Source organism: Anopheles ziemanni, chromosome X (assembly GCF_943734765.1).
Source record: "Anopheles ziemanni chromosome X, idAnoZiCoDA_A2_x.2, whole genome shotgun sequence".
Taxonomy (NCBI): Eukaryota; Metazoa; Arthropoda; class Insecta; order Diptera; family Culicidae; genus Anopheles; species Anopheles ziemanni.
Window position 1 is genome coordinate 2,313,604 of NC_080707.1, and position 7,773 is coordinate 2,321,376.

Sequence of the window (7,773 nt, forward strand, 5' to 3'; positions counted from 1 at the left end):
TTACCTTCGAATCAGAGCTTCCCTTTCTACTTGAATGAATCGGGGAACCGGAAGTGATGCCTCCGTAAGGCTAAATCTGATGGGGTCATGTGCAAAGAGCTGTCGAAAGATCGGAGCGGAAAGAACGTAAATACCTAAAGGAGTTGTGCCTAAGGGAGAAGGGCTGATGATGTGGTATGCTAGAGGAAAGCCTTATCAGGACTAATTTTTTCTTCCTTAACTCTACGTACCCCTGTCTCTCTCTCTCTATCGCTTTTTCGTTCACATTCTTTTTTTTCAATTTAACTTGGGTATTTCTGCGACTTGGTGGATTGATCCCGCTTATCAGAGTGCCAGTGTGACGGCTCGACTGCGTGTGGATGCTCTCAGGAAGTGATGCTGTGTGTGCATGTGTGTGTATGTGTGTGTGCGCACGCCCGTGTGTTTGTGTGCATGTGTACAACGGGGCATGTAGTGCGAAAGGTTTGAGCTGCGCTGTTGTGTTCTGCCGGTGCTGATAGCGGAGCCGCGCAAACACACTGCCTACGAGGACCGACCACCGGGGCTGGTAAATCGTTCGTCATCTGCAGCCCTCCGTTGGCGACATGAGTGACCGGAGCGAGACCTACGGTGGATCAACGTGGAGGAGGCGGAGGTGCGCAGACCTGACATACACATATGGAGGCGGCCTTACACCGCGCAACGATAAGCGGGTAGCGTGAATCAGAGCTGGTTCCTCGTACGTCGGAATGGTTGGTAAACTGCTTTCTTCTACTCAGCCATGGACGGTGCCCTGTGGTTGTGGTTTTTATCGCCCGTTCGGACACTTCGAAGGTATTTTTGAGAAAATGATCACATCATACAACAAAAAGAGTACTACGGGAGTTATAGGGTAATTTTATTGAGGAGAGTAGGCAAAGCATCAGATATTGGAACGTCATTCGTACATTACGGCGTCTTTAGGGTTTAGGAAGACGACTTCTTCCCGTAAAATTGATCTTGTAAAACAATTACTAATAACTATTAGCATTACTGCTAACAATTGTTTAACAATTACTTACAAGTGTTGGGTCGTGTGGTACTCACACCCAGCACAGTAAAGTGTGGCACCAAACACGCACTTGGAAAACAAACTGTGGTAGCATGATAAAGAGTCATAACCATCATAACAATAAAGTGTATAACTGCTATTAACTGGTGGAAGTTAGAGAAATATAACAACAACCAAACATCTGGTAACAAATACCATACCACCAGCTGTGTGAAAACAAAACGAAACAATTAGTAAAACAGAGAAATTTCCAGTGAACTACACAAACAATTAAGATATTCATATAAACATTGAACACAGAATTTTTAATAACTTTAAAAAACGGAACTTTTAAGATGAAGTTACACAATACAAATATACGTGAAATAAAATCGCCTTTAATCGAAAACGAGCAAAGAAAACAGAGAGAATTCTTCGTGAATCTTTGCGATTCATGATTCTCCCATTCAAACTTTCATGATTTGTTTTTCGATGCAAAAGAGTCATTCAAGGTTCAATAACATTCTCAACAAATCAGTGTACTTTTCTTGCTGTTATCATGCGAAACACATATGATTTTGACGATATCTGTTTCATTTCGTTTGTTCCTTGAATTCTCTTCTTTAAGGTCAATTTCATGTAGGATTCATTAATAACGTAATCGAACATATTTCTTCCGTACTTGATTATGTAATAGAAACATCCTCCATTGCTGCAGTTGTATTTGCTACATCCATATGTAGTAACATTAGCTTAGCATGAACATACAGGTTTTGCTCCAGCGCGCTCGAGTGTTTAACTTCCCCGTTAATTTATGTTCGATGGCGACCATGGACAAAGAAAGCAAAGGGAGCAGCATTCGTTAATAATTGGCAACAAAACAAAACGTCTCTCTCTGTCACTTCTAGGGAAGATCTTATGAGTCATAATCGTGTGACGCCTTTGCCTCTGCCCGGTCTCCTGCAACAGCAAGACGAGCACGATTGCTCGGAGCACCGTTCGCCGCAGGGTGCAGGAAGTGGATCCTGGCAGGCACTCAGCCTCGGAATCGATCCGCATTTGGCGTGCCGGACTGCTTCGCACCTTCTTCCGAGTCGGCAGAAGGAAGGCGTGTTAGGCGACGCTACCGGTAGGGCCCCGGAGCCGAAACATTTGTTGGCCAAATGTTTTTCCCCGTTTGTCGCTCAGGGATTTTCTTCCACATGCTGCTTTAGGTGCGTTACCGACGAGCCTGCTTCGCTTCCCAACATATTGCTGGTTTCGGTGTTTTTTTTTTTGTTTTCATTTCGTTAGAATACCGTTTTCCTAATTTATGCCACACTGGGTCATTCGAGAGGTTTACATATCTGCCTCATCCTCTTCAACGGCGTTGAGCGTCGGCGTCCGGCGCCGAAGGCATATTTTGTTTAATCTCGTTTTGCCAAAAAAACAACACTCTAGTCAAACGGTTAGAAGAAAACTCCCGGTTTGGTTACCCTTTTTCACTCTATTTTCATCTTTGCCTGCATGGAGTTATTCGCCAGATATGCAGATAAACATACCACCGTGCGGCAATGGAAACGTTTATATTTATTTTACTTATATTGATCTGTTTGTTTGCTTCGGAGCGGCTTTTTTAAAATGTATATTATCGTGGAAACGATCGACCAGCAAGCGACATGTGGCATGATCTTGCCGAACCTGGACGCGTATTGTCAAACTAAAAGCACGAACTCAGAGGCACTGTGCATCGTGACATACATCACACAATATGGTGTTTGGAATACATCACTTACAATAGGTAACGAACACATACTGTCTTACAATAGTTAATGAACCAACACTATTTAAAATATGTTACTATAAAAAAGGAAATCATATCAAGGTGCAAGTGTCTGACCCGACCCCCTAGACTAGGAAATTCCAAGAGCAACGAGTCTGTGTGTGGTTTATCAGCTTTAGAGCGAGCGTATCAAGTCCACCGATTCATGTGACCGTGCCACCAATTTTAGAAGAACAGCTTATCACTAAACTTTCCCTTAAATAGGTGTTAAATAAATAAATAAGTAACACTAACGTAAATAAAACCTGTTCACAGTCGGGAAGTAAAACAGCGTGGATGCTGATTAATGTAAAACGTTTAGGAGTAGTATTAAGTGATTCAAGGCGAACTGTCACACACAAAGTGCGACTTGCTGGTCGTAAGAACGGAACCTAAAAGATCTAAAGTAAAAACCAGAATAAGAAAATGTGAGAATAATGCAACTGAACTATCATATTTTAGTTATGGGGAAGAAAACGTCGCTTTCTCGAGTATTAATTGAGGTTAAAATGAATCCTAAAGGTAACAAATAACTCGTTAACTAAGCCAAATAAGAAAACATTTGACTAAAACAACATTGAGGTAAATTGTAGATAAATTTAAATTTGATTGCGTTTAGTGATTTGATATTAATCGAAATTTTATAAATAGTAAGATGAAAAACACTATCGTGAATGTCGTGTGTATGTTTTTGGTGCTCTGAATCCAACTCTGCTCACAATATCAAAATTGTTTCCTCCAGGATAAAACTAGCAACACGATGAAGTAATCGATTGTTTCACTGTGTGCAGGAAAATTCAATTTAAATGATAAAAGTTTGTCATATTTTCACAAGAGTTTAGAACATAAGAAAAATAATTCTTTTGACTTTTCTAATGCTATACGCTTTAGTATAAGGATAAGATATGTTTCTTTTCATTACTTTCATTTCTAATTTCATATTAAATATGTGGTATTGCTGTTCTAGGACCTTGGTTTTTGCCTTTGACATCTTCCGGATGAGCGATCCATCGATTATCCGGTTGCATCTCATATTCCACCAACAATTTTGTTTTCCGCGTATATGTTTTTGTTTTGTTTCGTTTCATTAACAACTGGATGGTTTTTTCTTTCTGCTCCCTTTCGTTTGTTTGTGATTAATCATCATCCGGGCAGTCAACACTGATGCACTGCTTGGGCGCAAACACAAGTACACACCGTTTTGTGTATATGGTGTAGCTAACTAAAAACCGCGGCTGGTCATCGCCAGCAATCAAAATGGCTTCACTCGCGGGACCACGGAATGCGCAAGGGAAGAAAAGCAGCACAGTCCAAGAAGGCGACGAGAAAGAAGAATCGAAACTCAAAAACCCCTTTTCCAGCGGACAAACCCATCTCCCCCCCCCACCCCCTGGCCTTCATTTACCATCCCCCACAACCGGTTGTGTCACGAACACTTCTTCGGGGATTCGAAACGCCATGACACGCTTATCGGGCGATATGTTTCCCATACTCCCACCCGTCGTTTTGGATGTGAGTGTGTTTCCTTCGAGTTGTTTTTTCCTTTCGCCGCAAGCACCTTGAACGTCCACGTCGCTTCCTGGCCGGCCGATGGAATGGGGTGGAGGGGAGAGTGCGTTGCCGCCCACCACGCAACGTTTTCTAATGGTTGCTACTTTAATCATTATTATTAATCTCACTGGAAAGCCGCTCGCGGGGTTGAAACAAAACAACCCAAACACGCACTCAGCATCCGAGCAGGCAGCTTTGATGCCGCAGCGCGTCCGAGTCCTCGGTGCAACCATAATAATAATAACGATAGTTGGCCGGCAGTAAAACGAACGCGTCTAATAACTGCATCAATGCGGCAGCGGGCCACGGGAAACGGAGGCCTTCGGAATGTTTTTCCCGCAGTCTCGTCGTCCCCAACCCCGGCAGGAGGCGGCACACGCAGTCTGCATCTTTTGAAGCCGCGTTCCGGGATTGCGACGATTTGCAATAATAATAATCATCATCAGCGTCATCCTGACCTGAACACTCGTCGCGGTACCGGTGCTTATCGGATTACTGGCAAAGGGGTGTTGATTTTTCCGCCCGAGTCGCAAAAAAAACAAAAACCAATTGGAGAAAATCTGCGGCGAAAATCGAAGACTGTTTTCCTATAGCTAATAGATATCTAACAACGCCAAACTAAACATTCGTAACCATGCACAACAACCGATATCAATTTGAGTGATTCTAGTGAAGTTCGTGGTGAACACGACAGTTATTAGGATGAGAACGGTGGCGGATCAAAGGGTAAGCAAACTAAGCAGCTGCAAACTCAGTTTTTCAGAGACTCAGTTGCTAATCTATTCTATCTTCTATCTTCTATATCTATCTATAATATATAAAATTTAGCAAAGTGCGCTTACAAGTTGTACAATCTCATGTTGCATGCAAGTATGCTATGCAAGTTTCATGCACTTCACAGAACCAGATCACTTCGTACTTATTTCGTGTCGATTTAAGCTGAAAGAAACTATTAACACTGTAGCTTCTTGCGGCTTCTAGACCATTTATCCAATTGCTTTCTACTTCAGGTGTTTTGCAAACAAAGCTTCACCTCGACTGTATTGGTTTGACAACTCCGAACATCCGAATCTATAGGACACAGTAAAACTACCTTTTATTGTAAGAATGACTCCATTCCAACCTGTCATTCAGTAAAGAATGTTGAGGAATTCTACAAAATATTTGTTGAGGTACACATCTTACGCACTTGGGCCTTGGAAGTTCGAGGACTCTTGTGAGCTCGGGGACCCCCCCCCCCAGTAGTTAAAGTTGCCTGTTCTTGGGTGCCAAAGGTGTAATTAAAGTCCATTGATCGGTGTATTGCGGTTGCCTAAATCTTGCCCTTCATCCGAAACGTCAAACTGACACAATGGCATTTGCCAGCGGGCAGTAATAATGGATGTGAATAACAAGTTCAGAGGACAGAAAGTGTCCACATCAGCTGACTTACTGTAATTAGAACATAAATAACCGCGCCTGTTTTAGAATTCGCACGTACATGTGGAGTAGTCGCTGTTGGCTTTGTTTGGTCTCCGATGTTTTCCCCAATGCCCGATCTTCCTTCGGGAGGCGAGTTCTCAGCGCGTTTCGGGGCCGGGGAGGGGAAGAAGTGATCGAATCAGGTCAAACGATCGGAACTGCGCGTACGGAACCAGACTCCGGACGGAGCAGCGCTTTCAGTTTATGAATCAAAACAACAACGGCCGGGCGGGCCTAACATGTATGCTGCCCTCGGCCTCTGACTCGGAGTTTCCCCTGCGCCATACGAGACGGGAATAGAAAAAATAACAGAATGTTGCAATAATAAACTCCAGCAACGGCGATACAGTTACCTTGCCCCTTTCCCTGGCCCCTTCCCCCCCGCGCCGGATGCTGCGTAAAGACAGGCGTAGACTGAGCAGTGCGCACACCACGCACTCGGTTTTTCCTTTTTCCCAAACCCGGTTTTGTTTGATTTAGTTTTCCGTATGTATTTCCCTTTTTTTCAAAACGATGAAAAAGACGTGTCCGGAGAAGACGGCGAAACATCTGCAACCACAGAGAGACCGGGAACAGCGGGCCCGCCGGTTCCAGCAGGCCGCCGGTGAAGGTGGGCACACACACGCACATGCATGCACGCACGCAGACCCGATGTTAAAAGGGCATCGCTCCGACTCGCTCTGGTCGCCAGCCGAACTCACCCTTGCCCATCGCAACCCTCGCACGCACGCACACACACACACACGCACGCACCACAAAGTGCGCGGCGGAAAAGTCATCTCCACCCGGGTGATGCTCTCTCCTGCGCCCCTCTACCCCCTTTTTAGCCCGTTAGCAGATATCCTTCCGAATTCGCGGTCACTCAACCTCCAGCCAGCAAAACAAAGAAAAAAGGCGAGGGCTCTTGCCTCTCGCGGATGGGTGGGGGACGGGGAGGCTGCGTTGGAGAGGGTGGAGGGGATGCGAGAGATCACAGGCGGAACGTCGAATGATCATCATTGGGAACGGTTGCGGGAAGCTGGCATGAACGCACCGAACTCGCTCGAGCACTCACGCGGCGAGTGTTCATTCGCCCTTCGGAAAAAAGGGGGCACTCACGCAGCATCACGCGAAAACGCCGCGTGTAGAGCGGGAGGGAGGGGAGGGAGGTCAAAAAGTGCAGTGGGATCTCACAGCGATGGTTCACGACGACCGTCTGATATTCCCCTTTCGCGTCATGATGATGGGTGCCCGGGCGCTCGCAGCCGCGCTGCAGGACGGACCTTACCCGTGCCGTTCTATCGCTGGCCGCTCCCGGACGGATCAGTTTAGCAGAAGAGCTCGTAGTGTAAGCATGTGCCAGCGGCGCCGGTGCTAAAAAAGCGAGGAAAACAAGGAACAACAACGACGACGACGACGACGACGACGCCGATTTTACTTCGACGGCACTGGTACGACGTGCTCGGAGGATAGTGTGTGCTGATCCCCTTCCCAACTGGGACAGACCTTCACTGGCCGTGAAGGTGCTCTAGTGCGTGTGCGTGTATGTTTGTGGTCTAGGACCATATAGCGTGGAAATCCGAGCCAAAACCTTTCCGGTGACAGTGGCATTCGAACTCAACCAAATCGCGATTGTGATGATGTCAAACGTTTGGAAGTGTGCGAATGTGGCACGATGGAAAGCGAGGAGTCGGGGTTGATTAGAAGAGGTTAACCTGCTCTTGTAAGTGCCAGTACCGTGCCGTTTTTCCAGCGTCCAGTCGAAGGACGCGCCGGACGTCGGAGACTTCCGACAAACCCTGAGCAAGCAACCGAATAAACACACCATTCAAAAGCGACCGGGACGCTGTTCAGCGGGCTCTGAGGGTTTGTCGTTTGGCGAAGGGGCCCATCGGAAACTCTCAGGGAAAAGTGTTTAGAGTGGGCGGGATTTTCTGATAGATAGATTTTGCAACTTTGTTGCACTCATATC